The 14,334-nt window shown below is 47.3% G+C and overlaps 1 pseudogene; it reads right to left on the reverse strand.

The window, feature by feature from the left end:
* Window positions 1-11,628: 11,628 nt before the first annotated feature.
* LOC126428678 (5S ribosomal RNA) lies at window positions 11,629-11,746 on the reverse strand (annotated as a pseudogene).
* Window positions 11,747-14,334: the final 2,588 nt, after the last annotated feature.

Raw genomic sequence — 14,334 nt, forward strand, 5'->3', positions numbered from 1 at the left:
TGCGGCAAAGGTTCAAATGGCTCTGAGCACTATGGGACTTAACATCTGAAGCCATCAGTCCCCTAGAACTTAGAACTACTTAAAGCTAACTAACCTAAGGACATCACACACATCCACGCCCGAGGCAGGATTCTAACCTGCGACCGTAGCGGTTCCAGACTGCAGCGCCTAGAACCGCTCGGCCACACCGGCCGGCGTGGCAAAGGTGTTTGAAGTGGAAATCTCATGACCTGTGACTGCACCCGCAAGATTCAGACAAGAAAGTTGGAAGCTGGCTACATGCTGGTGAAAAGTCAGGAAATTCATTGAACAAACGTCGGTTGAACGCCTCAGGACGCAAACCAACAGGCACCGCTTACTGCCTAAGTATTCTCTGGGTTCACTTGATACCGGTGCCGGAGGTTACACTATAACGGACAGTGTTAGCTGATGACGTGTTTTCCGTAGTCAGGAGTCGAACCTGACGCCATCCCAGTTTCCGATATTGCATCTCGCATAAACAACTACTCATCCAGTAGCTGAGGAAGCAGAAGGGAACAACAGCAATTTCTGTGTCGTCCTTAATGGTGTGACCTACTTCCAATATCCCTTCCCAGTGCCCCCTCGTCCCCAACCCGTGACCGTCACAAGGACCCGAAAGCTTACCCCGTTTCGGCGCCAGTATGACAACTGAGCAACTGAACAGATGATTTCGTGTAGTGACTTTCACACATGCAATCATCCTAATTTATCGCGGTTTATTCAGCAACTAAAAAGTTATCTATATGTTTATACGGTGACACACCATTCAATAGGCAATAAGTTAAGCAAGATGTCGAGTAGTCCGCGGTTTAAAGTAAACCAAGGGGCGAAAAAGAGTAGATTGCATGTAATCTACTATGGTTTACCACAAGGCTCTGTTCTTGCTCCAGTATTATTCATTCTCTACTCAGCAGGCGTGCCGCAAATTCCAGTCCACCCTTCACATCAGAGTGAAGATCTTTCAGAATGTGACGAACACCTAACGTAAAGCCTCACTCAACTCTATGAACATTCTGAGCCAGGGTGACTAATGTTTCTCAAACAGAAGTACGTCTTCATCATCCCTCTAATCGTTTAACATCAGCAAGAGCAGCCCACACTATGCCACTTGGCATAGTGAAATACAACAATGAACCAAAATAGCATGGTGCGAGATAAGACAGAAAGCTGACACACAACAACCAACTTCCCAACACAGTTATCAAGTTACAAACACGGGTGAACCTGGCGAGTAAGTTGGCAGGCAGTACATGGGGAGCCAATACGTCAGTTCTCTATGGAGCATCCCGTGCGTTGTCATACTCCGCATCAGAATACTGCTCACCAGTTTGGCTCCTTAGCAACGTTCATTTGAATGCAGTTATGGGAATTATCACTGGAAAAGTCACATTTACACCTACCAGTACTATTTCACATTCGTCGAAAGGTGGCTCACTACAAGCTTTGCTGGTTGTAAAAATGAGCCAATCTCTTTTTAGGAAGATTTACTCTCGCTGGCAAGGCAACGCCTCAAATCCAGAAGTAACAGCCCAAATGCTATCCACAGGGTTCAACCTCGACGCTGAGTGGAAACGTGAGCAGCAAGTCACGAGAACCCGGAACCACCAACTTACTGAAAACCCAACTACTGAAGTTCCAGGCTCTAACCATCATAGGGAGGTGTGAGTACAGCTTAATAGTTTCCAGACTGCAGAAGGTATGTGCGAATGGAACATTCACAAGTAGGGCTTTTATTCTGACAGTACGTGTGATTGTGGTGACATTCAGACAATGTGCCACACTGTAAATGAGTGTCCTAACAGACGCTTTCCTGGTAGTGTCAAGAGTGAAGCATCCGAGAGGTTCTGAAGTGGACTAAATCTTCCGAAGTTTGTGTGTAGTCTGCTCTGTTTAATGTTCTTATAATGTAAATAATTGCACATATGTCTATTTTGGATAAACACACTGCTGGGGAAAGAACCACCAGGAATTGATCCAATGACAGCATATGATACTTGGGGGTAGTAGGCATTCTGATAATGTGTTCAGCGTCGTTCGCCAACAGACAGGTTATTGGCATAGCCACCAGAGTGGCTTTTGCGTCTACCCTTTTACAGAGAATGCTCACAGCCAGCAGAAGGCTCAATGTGGTTCGAACTAGTGAAGCACGCAGGCAACCATATTGCTGAGATGCACTCGTGCTTCCTACAGTCGACCAAGCGGATATCAAAGGCGTCAAATTGTGGCCTTCCGAGTGGCGGGATGGTCCTTTCGGAGAACTTCCGCACAAGTTGGACGCCGGCCGCGATGGCCGAGCGGTTCTAGGCGCTTCAGTCAGGAACCACGCGACTGCTACGGTCGCAGGTTCGAATCCTGCCTCGGGCATGGATGTGTGTGATGTTCTTAGGTTAGTTACGTTTAAGTAGTTCTAAGTTCTAGGGGACTGATGTCCTCAGATGTTAAGTCCCATAGTGCTCAGAGCCATTTGAATCTTTTGAACCAAACAAGTTGGACGTGCTGCGTCAGTTGTGCAACGATGCTGGCATCAGTTGAAAATGTTCAAATGTGTGTCAGTTCGTAAGGGACGAAACTGCTGAGGTCATCGGTTCCTAGACTTACGCACTATTTAACGTAACTTACGCTAAGGCCAACACACACAGCCATGCCCTAGGGAGGACTCGAACCTCCGGCGGGAGGGGTCGCACAGTCCAAGACTGGACGCCTCAAACCGCGTGGGCTGGCGTCAGTGGTCACGCGAACATTCTCACACCCGTAGACAAGCTACTGGAAGCCCACGCACACAGACGCTCGCCAAGGTCATCGTATTGTAAGGGCAGCAGTGACAGGCCGTACAGCTACCACAACACGGGTAGGACGACTTGCGAGCCAAGACGTGTCAGCATGAACTGTTGCGAAACGGTTATTAGCAGTGAGACTGCGGGCACGCACACCTCCAGTCCATCTTCCAGTCACGCCACAGCAGCGCCAGGCAGGGCTCGGGTGGTGGCATCAGAGGATCACTTGGAATGTCGTGCTGCGCTCTTCAGCGATGCAGGCAGATACTGCCTGCATGCAGCTGATGGTCGTTTGCGCGTACGACGTGGACCTGGTAAGCGCTGCCTCACAGAGGGCATTAGTCTGAGACTCACTGGCCCTGCCCCCAGGCCTTGCGGTCTGGGCTGCAACAAGCTACAGCTGTCGTCACCTTTGGTGTTCCTGGAGGGGACACTAAGCAGTGCTCGGTATTTGCAGAATGTTGTTAGAGACGTTCTCTTCCTGCTCTTGCAAAAGGGAGGTGATCTGTTTCCAGAATGAGATTTTCACTCTGCAGCGGAGTGTGCGCTGATATGGTACTTCGTGGCAGATGAAATCTGTGTGCTGGACCGAGAATCGAACTCGGGACCTTTGCCTTTGGCGGGCAAGTGCTCTACTACCTGAGCTACCCAAGGTCCCGAGTTCGCGTCTCGGTCCAGCACACAGTTTTAATCTGCCAGGAAGTTTCACTACAGGACATTGTTTGTAGCGTGGTGTCGCAATGGTCAGCCGAAAATGCTGTGGTCGATGTTCTCCCCCCCGCCACAATCACATGGGGTGGGTCAATCAGATGTATCCCCTAAAAGTGCTGTCGGAACCGGCCGTCGTTAAAGCGGAGACGGAACGTAGTGGTTAGGAATATACTGTGGTACATACGGGGAGAGTACGACGGTCGAGCCGGGGTGCGTTGCAGTCCTTGCTGCAAAATGTCTTTGAGGATACAATTGGCACCACTCATTCTTCCATACGGTTCTTATCGGTCTTGCACAATGGCGACTACGGTACATGTTCGTACCTCTTCCTCCGATGTTGTTGTTGTGGTCTTCAGTCCTGAGACTGGTTTGATGCAGCTCTCCATGCTACTCTATCCTGTGCAAGCTGCTTCATCTCCCAGTACCTACTGCAGCGTACATCCCTCTGAATCTGCTTAGTGTATTCATCTCTTGGGCTCCCTCTACGATTTTTACCCTCCACGCTGCCCTCCAATACTAAATTGGTGATCCCTTGATGCCTCAGAACATGTCCTACCAACCGATCCCTTCTTCTGGTCAAGTTGTGCCACAAACTTCTCTTCTCCCCAATTCTATTCAGTACCTCCTCATTAGTTTGCTGTCTCTGACAGAATTACAATGTCATCGGCGAACCTCAAAGTTTTTATTTCTCCTCAATGCATTTTAATACCTACTACGAATTTTTCTTTTGTATCCTTTACTGCTTGCTCAATATACAGATTGAACAACATTGGGGAGAGGCTACAGCCCTGTCTCACTCCCTTCCCCACCACTGCTTCCCTTTCATGTCCCTAGACTCTTATAACTGCCATCTGCTTTCTGTACAAATTGGAAATAGCTTTTCGCTCCCTGTATTTTACCCCTGCCACCTTCAGAATTTGAAAGAGAGTATTCCAATCAACATTGTCAATTCCTCCGATGGTGGATGGTATTCTTCGCGAGGGATCGAAGGCGACACAATTAGTGTGTGAGTTGTTCCGCCAGCCGCGAAATCCATCTTCAGGCAGCGGGTCGCCAAGTGCTGTGAGGCTGTGCGTGCTGCTGGCGGGCGCAGCGGAAGCCGTGTCTTTTTACGTCCCCTGTGGCACGCACACGGCCCAGAATCCAGGTTTTTTCCTTCCATGAAACCTCTATCTGTGTTCTCGCCCCCCCCCCCCCCCTCGCCCCATTACAACACGCGACTCGTGCTAACAGCTCATTAGCCGCCAATTAGCAGAAGCCAACCTCGCTGGCGAAATAAGAGAGCCACTTAAAAACGTTTTTTTCTTTAAAGAACAACAACATACCGAGGTGCGAAAACTACCGCGGCAGCGCTGAATAAAGTCGCCAGTCGCGAACGAGTCCACAAGCACTGCCCTCAATGGACAAAGGCGAGGAACTCTGGGGTCCGCAGAGACCACTAATTACATCTACAAGCAGAAAAAAACAGTCCTAATTAGTAATGAATACACCAACACCAAGGGCCATCAAATGGCTGTCTCTCTTATAACAGTTTTTTCACCACCTGGAGCACAAAGGTTCTTATTCCCAGTAAAAACCCACAGTTAATTAATTATAAGTGTCGCTGGCCCCAAGATGGCATGCTACAGTTTACAAAAGAAATTATTTTTTCCCCTTTTCTTCATCCAAGACACTTCCTGGGTAATGGAGTACAACTTCAGATCAATGTGTGACGTGCATTGCAACTTGCCGTATGCATATACACTCCTGGAAATTGAAATAAGAACACCGTGAATTCATTGGCCCAGGAAGGGGAAACTTTATTGACACATTCCTGGGGTCAGATACATCACATGATCACACTGACAGAACCACAGGCACATAGACACAGGCAACAGAGCATGCACAATGTCGGCACTAGTACAGTGTATATCCACCTTTCGCAGCAATGCAGGCTGCTATTCTCCTATGGAGACTATCCTAGAGATGCTGGATGTAGTCCTGTGGAACGGCTTGCCATGCCATTTCCACCTGGCGCCTCAGTTGGACCAGCGTTCGTGCTGGACGTGCAGACCGCGTGAGACGACGCTTCATACAGTCCCAAACATGCTCAATGGGGGACAGATCCGGAGATCTTGCTGGCCAGGGTAGTTGACTTACACCTTCTAGAGCACGTTGGGTGGCACGGGATACATGCGGAGGTGCATTGTCCTGTTGGAACAGCAAGTTCCCTTGCCGGTCTAGGAATGGTAGAACGATGGGTTCGACGACGGTTTGGATGTACCGTGCACTATTCAGTGTCCCCTCGACGATCACCAGTGGTGCACGGCCAGTGTAGGAGATCGCTCCCCACACCATGATGCCGGGTGTTGGCCCTGTGTGCCTCGGTCGTATGCAGTCCTGATTGTGGCGCTCACCTGCACGGCGCCAAACACGCATACGACCATCAGTGGCACCAAGGCAGAAGCGACTCTCATCGCTGAAGACGACACGTCTCCATTAGTCCCTCCATTCACGCCTGTCGCGACACCACTGGAGGCGGGCTGCACGATGTTGGGGCGTGAGCGGAAGACGGCCCCACGTGTTGAGCAATTCGGCGGTACGTCCACCCGGCCTCCCGCATGCCCACTATACGCCCTCGCTCAAAGTCCGTCTACTGCACATACGGTTCACGTCCACGCTGTCGCGGCATGCTACCAGTGTTAAAGACTGCGATGGAGCTCCGTATGCCACGGCAAACTGGCTGACACTGACGGCGGCGGTGCACAAATGCTGCGCAGCTAGCGCCATTCGACGGCCAACACCGCGGTTCCTGGTGTGTCCGCTGTGCCGTGCGTGTGATCATTGCTTGTACAGCCCTCTCGCAGTGTCCGGAGCAAGTATGGTGGGTCTGACACACCGGTGTCAATGTGTTCTTTTTTCCATTTCCAGGAGTGTAATACATGTAACAAGAGAAACGCGACGCTCTGAAATGCGTCGAGCCAGGCGCTAATGTGTGGTAGCCAACAATGAAACACAGAAATTGTGAATTACAATCTCGCAACTCTATGTCCGTGTAAAAGTAGCACAGATGGGTATTAGCCATTCGTCATAGTAACGCTTCACAAGGACAGTGATAATCTGATGAGTAACTGCAAATGCCGCTTTTGCGTATCCTGCAAAAGACCGGTTAATCCTTCCGATAGTAAAAATATCTTTTTCTAGCCACGTTGTGCTGGTTATTAGTGACCTTTCCCTTTTTGAGACGACCGCCAACAAAAAAGGAATGATCGTAGGACAATGAAACTCAGTGGAAACGTTTTTAAGGGCATACGGAAGAGAAATAATGAATAAACCATTGGAAGAAACACTCTTAAATTTCCACATGCGAGAGTAACATTTACTAATTGCGTACCATGTTTACGTTCCATACTTCAAACATTGTTCAATGTAGCGAGCATCAGCATCCACGACAGCCTGGAACCAGTCTAGACATACAGGGTGGTCCACTGATAGTGACCGGGCCAAATATCTCACGAAATAAGCGTCAAACGAAAAAACTACAAAGAACGAAACTTGTCTAGCTTGAAGGGGGGAACCAGATGGCGCTATGGTTGGCCCGCTAGATGGCGCTGCCATAGGTCAAACGGATATCAACTGCGTTTTTTTTTAAATAGGAACCCCATTTTTTATTACATATTCGTGTTGTATGTAAAGAAATATGAATGTTTTGCTTGGACCACTTTTTCGCTTTGTTACAGGTGGCGCTGTAATAGTCACAAACGTATTAGTACGTGGTATCACGTAACATTCGGCCAGTGAGGACGGTATTTGCTTCGTGATACATTCCCCCTGTTAAAATGGACCGTTCACCAATTGCCGAAAAGGTCGATATCGTGTTGATGTATGGCTATTGTGGTCAAAATGCCGAACGGGCGTGTGCTATGTATGCTGCTCGGTATCCTGGACGACATCATCCAAGTGTCCGGACCGTTCGCCGGATAGTTACGTTATTTAAGGAAACAGGAAGTGTTCAGCCACATCTGAAACGTCAACCACGACCTGCAACAAATGATGATGCCCAAGTAGGTGTTTTAGCTGCTGTCGCGGCTAATCCGCACATCAGTAGCAAACAAATTGGGCGAGAATCGGGGATCTCAAAAACGTCGGTGTTGAGAATGCTACGTCAACATCGATTGCACGCGTACCATATTTCTATGCACCAGGAATTGCATGGCGACGACTTTGAACGTCGTGTACAGTTCTGCCAATGGGCACAAGGGAAATTACGGGACGATGACAGATTTTTTGCGCGCGTTCTATTTAGCGACGAAACGTCATTCACCAACGGCGGTAACGTAAACGGGAATAATATGCACTATTGGGCAACGGAAAATCCACGATGGCTGCGACAAGTGGAACATCGACGACCTCGGCGGGTTAATGTATGGTGCGGCTTTATGGGAGGAAGGGTAATTGGCCTCCATTTTATCGATGCCAATCTAAATGGTGCAATGTATGGTGATTTCCTACGTAATGTTCTACCGATGTTTCTACAAGATCTTTCACTGCACGGCAGAATGGCGATGTACTTCCAACATGAAGGATGTCCGGCACATAGCTCGCGTGCGGTCGAAGCGGCATTGAATAGCATATTTTATGACAGATGGATTGGTCGTCGAAGCACCATACCGCGGCCCGCACGTTCACGGGACCTGACGTCTCCGGATTTCTTTCTGTGGGGAAAGTTGAAGGATATTTGTTATCGTGATCCATCGGCAACGCCTGACAACATGCGTCAGCGCATTGTCAACGTATGTGCGAACATTATGGAATGCGAACTATTCGCTGTTGAGAGTAATGTCGTTACACGTACTGCCAGATTCAATGAGGTTGACGGACATCATTTTGAGCATTTATTGCGTTAATGTGGTTTTTACAGGTAACCACGCTGTAACAGAATGCCTTCTCAGAAATGATAAGTTCACAAAGGTACATGTATCACATTGGAACAACAGAAATAAAATGTTCAAACGTGCCTACGTTCTGTATTTTAATTTAAAAAGCGTACCTGTTACCAACTGTTCGTCTAAAATTGTGAGCCATATGTTTGTGAATATTACAGCGCCATCTATCACAAAGCGAAAAAAGTGGTCCAATTAAAACATTCATATTTCTTTACGTACTACACGAATATGTGATAAAAAATGGGGATTAGTATTTTAAAAAACGCAGTTGATATCCGTTTGACCTATGGCAGCGCCATCTAGCGGGCCAACCATAGCGCCATCTGGTTTCCCCCTTCAAGCTAGACAAATTACGTTCTTTATAGTCTTTTCGTTTGACGCTTATTTCGTGAGATATTTGGCCCAGTCACTATCAATGGACCACCCTGTATATCTACTGCTGCCCGAAACATCACAGGCGGGAAGGTGGGCGCCTCCCGCACTATGCTCATCTTCAACCTCCAACATGTTTTAATGTCCTGTTGATAAACCTCGTGATTCTGTTAACCCCAAAGCCAGAAATGACAGTGGTTCAAATCTGGCGATCTTGGTGGCCACGTAGTTTGGAAGGAACGGCCAATGACTGTTTTCTCTAAATGTTCTACAGAGTAACAGAGTGACCTCACGAGCAGTGTGAGGTGGAGCTCCATCGTGCATGGAAACAGCTGAACCCAAGGCACATCACTCTTGCAGAGCAGGAATCACGTGCTGGCGAAGCAGACCACAGTAACGTATGCCGTCCACGCCGCTTGTCCTTGATCCTACTGGTTCGAGGTCCTCAAATAAAAATGGACCAATCATGAACTGTGCCATGAAGCCATAGTGCAATGCATCCTTGCATTCCCTTCACGTATTTACGCTAATTATTACGCACATTTATGCAATCGGGAATGCTCAGTAGCAGCCAGGCTACATGCCCATCTGACAGTTAAGCGTCAGCAAGGAGCATTAACGTTAATATCATAGGAAGCAATGTTGTGCAACCTTAGTAGGGACAAGATCCGACAATTATGGAGTAAGATCGAAGAATCTGAGACAGTCTGACGTCAGATCCTCCTGGCAACCGCGATCTAATCGCCCATTTGCTGGAAGTTTTGATACATATATATGCGTAGGAGACGAGTGAAGAGTCCCTATTGGCTGAGGGAGAAAGGTGGGGTCTCTTGTGCGTCGGGATGACACTGCGAGTTAGTAGCGAGACGCCACTCAAAATGCACGGTCCAGTAACCGGGGGCGGCTCTGAAAGAACGGTCGCGAGTAAATATTCCAGCTGTTATGCAAGATATAAAGTTAAAGTGAAGATATTGTGGGAAGTGATAAATGTGTTGAAACGGGTTGAATATAACGGCGTAGCCAAGAGCCGCCATATTGTGTGACGCGTGGTTCAAAGTAGTCTTCATTAAAACGAGTGTACTACAAAACGTTGTTAACATTTAACAACTGGCATTCCGACAGACCCCACTTCAGCTGGGTCACAAACCTACCTTTTTACCTGGCGCCTGAGCGCTACTACTGTGCGACGAGGGACTACCGAAGCAGCAAGACACCAGGTTAGTGATCCAGTGACCAGAGAATTAAGGCAAAGTCGCTTCCTTCCCGCTACAATGCCACAGACGGCATTGTAACACCACATAGTTTATGCTTGGTTTCGTGGGGTGCTCAGCTGTGCGGACACCAGCCCCTGTATCAAGTCCCAATTTTTACAAGTCCAATTTTTATACAATCTAATCTCGCCACTGTCACGAATGATGATGATGATGGTGGAATGATGAGGACAACACAAACACCCAGTCCCCGGGCAGAGAACATCCCCAGCCCGGCCGGCAATCGAACCCGAGACCTCATGATCCAGAGGCAGCTACGCTAGCCATTACACCACGAACTGCGGACATCGCACAGTGATCATTCACTATGTAGTGCAACTTCATGAACATTCGTCGGCGGTGACGATCCCCATACCCGACAGATATTATTGTTCGTTGCCTCAGTAAGCGTAATGTGTGGTTTATGACTAAACAAAATGTTCCAAGGTGACATGGCATCAACTTCAACCCTTGCAACAAATGGTTCGATTGGCTCTGAGCACTATGGGACTCAACATCTGAGGTCATCAGTCCCCTAGAACTTAGAACTACTTAAACCTAACTAACCTATGGACATCACACACATCCATGCCCGAGGCACGATTCGAACCTGCGACTGTAGCGGTCGCGCGGTCCCAGACTGTTGCGCCTAGAACTGCTCCCTTGCAACAAACCTAAGAGTTAAGTCTACTCGGATGTCTGCATCACGTGACAAGGTGGTGAGCAACGTGCAGTTAGTACGTGTACCATTTCACGATTATTCGCAGCGCTTCTCGAAGAGTGGACCATGAGCTGCTCAGCCGTCGTGGCACAGCTCATGCACTACTTGAAGAACGCACATTGCGATCAGCCTTCACAGCTGTGTCAACAGTAAAACACTTCGTCTTGAGGCCACAAGTGGCCCACCGGGACCATGCGACCGCCGTGTCATCCACAGTTGAGGATGCGGATAGGAGGGGTGTGTGGTCAGCACACCGCTCTCCCAGTCGTTATTGTGGTGTCACCGCCAGACACCACACTTGCTAGGTGGTAGCATTTAAATCGGCCGCGGTCCATTAGTACATGTCGGACCCGCGTGTCGCCACTGTCAGTGATTGCAGACCGAGTGCCACCACAAAGCAGGTCTCGAGATACGGACTAGCACTCGCCCCAGTTGTACGGACGACGTAGCTAGCGACTACATGGACAAAGCATTGCTCATTAGCCGACCCAATAGTTAGAATAGCCTTCAGCTAAGTCAATGGCTACGACCTAGCAAGGCGCCATTAGTAACATTGCATGTATCTAAAGAGTCTCACTTGTATCGCCACAATCTCCAGATGTACCAAAAGGATGGATTAAAGTTAAGTATTCCAGAAGCTACGTACTTTTCTTTATAGTATTCATTACGTATCCTGTTTCAGACCTCACGCACACTGCTTTGGCTTAGCGCGTGCCTGTCGGCTTCCTCTCATTGTGTCTAGGCTGTCTTGTCTAGACACAACACTTATGATGGTTTTCTTTGACCGAAGCCGCTACTATTCGGTCGAGTAGCTCCTCAGTTGGCATCACGAGGCTGAGTGAACCCCGAAAAAATGGCAACAGCGCATGGCAGCCTGAGTGGTCACCCACCCAAGTGCCGACCACGCCCGTCAGCGCTTAACTTCGGTGATCTCACGGGAACCGGTGTATCCACTGCGGCAAGGCCGTTGCCACGAACATGTCATAATTTAAATTCGAATATCTGTAGTTGAATAAATTCCGTGTAGTTTGTATTTAATTTACCTTTTTTTTTTTTTTTTTTTTTTTACATATAGTTCAGTAGTTGTCACCCTGTATCTTCTTCAGTGCTAACATCCAGATTGTAAATATTGTATTAGTCATCGATAACCAGCGTTCTGTTCATAAAGTTTGTCCTCAGCGGTAATAAGAAGCGAGTGAAAAGCATCAACCGCTACAGTATGTGCGAAGCTTTCGCGTAATGTTAAGGACAGCTGAAGCTGCCATTCGGTGTACCTCTACACTGTTCACGTTTACATACAAACTGGGACGGATAAATTCTTACTTTGCTACGCATTTTTGCTTACTCCGTCAAAAACTGTGTGTTCACCGCGGAAAGTAACTCTCTTTGAATAAGTAAAAAACGTTTTGCACCGGTGGCTCCACCTACAGTGTGGAACAAAATTTAAGAATCAATCTTGCAGAATCCCGTAATTTCTTTCCGTTGCATTACAGAAGTTTCACATTTGGCTCTAAGGCCCCTACGACCTTCTTCTGTAACGGTGCAAAAGTGTGGTACCTGTGACGTCACCCTCGGGCTCGGTCACGCTTTAGACAGCAAGGTGTGGATACCTGCGTAGGAAACGCACGTGCTCACAATATCATGTGAGCTGTAAGGTGAGTTAATGATTTCACATGCGCAGCAAATTTCATCACAATTCACCCCAATGCAATAGTGGACGTGTCATACGATGGGGAAGGTCCTTCCCCACTCTCTTATCGACATTTGGCCCCTTCATTTTGTAAGTAGGCTGTTAAGGTTTTTATGTTGGTAACGCCACGTAGCGCTCTTATGTAAGTAGGCTGCTTAGGTTTTTATGTTGGTAACGCCACGTAGGGCTCTGTATGAAAATCACTGACTGTGCTGTGTGAAGTCTGTGGCTGGTTTTCATTGTTGTAATATTCGCTATTGTAGTGTTGGGCAGTTGGATGTAAACAGCGTGTAGCGTTGCGCAGTTGGAGGTGAGCCGCCAGCAGTGGTGGATGTGGGGAAGTGAGATGGCGCATTTTTTAGAGCGGATGATCTGGACGTGTGTCCATCAGAAGACTAAATTTGTAAGACTGATATATTAATATGAATATTAATATTGAATATTATTAAGGTAAATACATTGTTTGTTCTCTATCAAAATCTTTCATTTGCTAACTATGCCTATCAGTAGTTAGTGCCTTCAGTAGTTAGAATCTTTTATTTAGCTGGCAGTATTGGCGCTCGCTGTATTGCAGTAGTTCGAGTAACGAAGATTTTTGTGAGGTAAGTGATTCATGAAAGGTATAGGTTATTGTTAGTCAGGGCCATTCTTTTGTAGGGATTATTGAAAGTCAGATTGCGTTGCGCTAAAAATATTGTGTGTTAGTTTAAGGACAGTCATGTATAATTTTTCTAAGGGGACGTTTCATAGGTTTCAGTAGTTCTAAGTTCTAGGGGACTGATGACCTCAGATTTTAAGTCCCATAGTGCTCAGAGCTATTTGAGCTGTATACTCCAAAGGGGCCAGATCGCACTCAACGATGTTCCAGCCCCAGAATGTCCTTACAGTAGGGTTGAACCGTCCAGGGGGTGTTAGCAGTGTCAAACATTTTCAAGAACATCGCACTGCAGTTCATCGCTCGGCAAACTTTCGTCTTCAGCAGCGAAGCGTCTGGAAATCAGCGCCATAAGGGAAGGGGTGGCTTCACTGATGCCCTCTATGCCAGCTGTTGAGGACTTTTCGCATTTCTGGGGTCTTACATGCATTATATATTTCCGACATTATTGTATGATATAGTGTAAGTTTTTCCATGGAAAACGGAAGAATAGGAAACTGGTAGAAGCCGACCTCTGGAAAGATCAATTTGTGTTCCATAGAAATGTTGAAACACGAGAGGAGGAAGACTGACCCTAAGACTTGTCTTATAAGATAGGTCAAGTGAAGGCAAATATACGTTTCTAGCATTTGTAGACTTAGAGAAAGCTTTTGACAAGTTGACTGGAATACTCTCTTTCAAATTCTGAAGGTGGCAGGGGTAAAATACAGGGAGCGAAAGGCTATTTACAATTTGTACAGAAACCAGATGGCGGTTATAAGAGCCGAGCGGCAGGAAAGGGAAATAGTGGTTGATAAAGTAGTGAGACAGGGTTGTAGCCTATCGCCGATGTTATTCAATTTGTATATTGAGCAAGCAGTAAGGTAAACAAAAGAAAAATTTGGAGTAGGAATTAAAATCCATGGAGAAGAAATAAAAACTTCGCGAAGTTTGCCGACGACATTGTAATTCTGTCAGAGACAGCAAAGGACCTGGAAGAGCAGTTGAACGGAATGGACAGTCTCTTGAAAGGAGGATATAAGATGAACATCAACAAAAGCAAAACGAGGATAATGGAATGTAGTCAAATTAAGTCGGGTGATGCTGAGGGATTTAGATTAGGAAATGAGATACGTAAAGTAGATAAGGAGTTTTGCTATTTGGGGAGCATAATAGCTTATGATGGTCGAAGTAGAGAGGATATAAAATGTAGACTGGCAATGGCAAGGAAAGTGT

Source organism: Schistocerca serialis, chromosome 12 (assembly GCF_023864345.2).
Source record: "Schistocerca serialis cubense isolate TAMUIC-IGC-003099 chromosome 12, iqSchSeri2.2, whole genome shotgun sequence".
In the NCBI taxonomy this organism is placed as follows: domain Eukaryota; kingdom Metazoa; phylum Arthropoda; class Insecta; order Orthoptera; family Acrididae; genus Schistocerca; species Schistocerca serialis.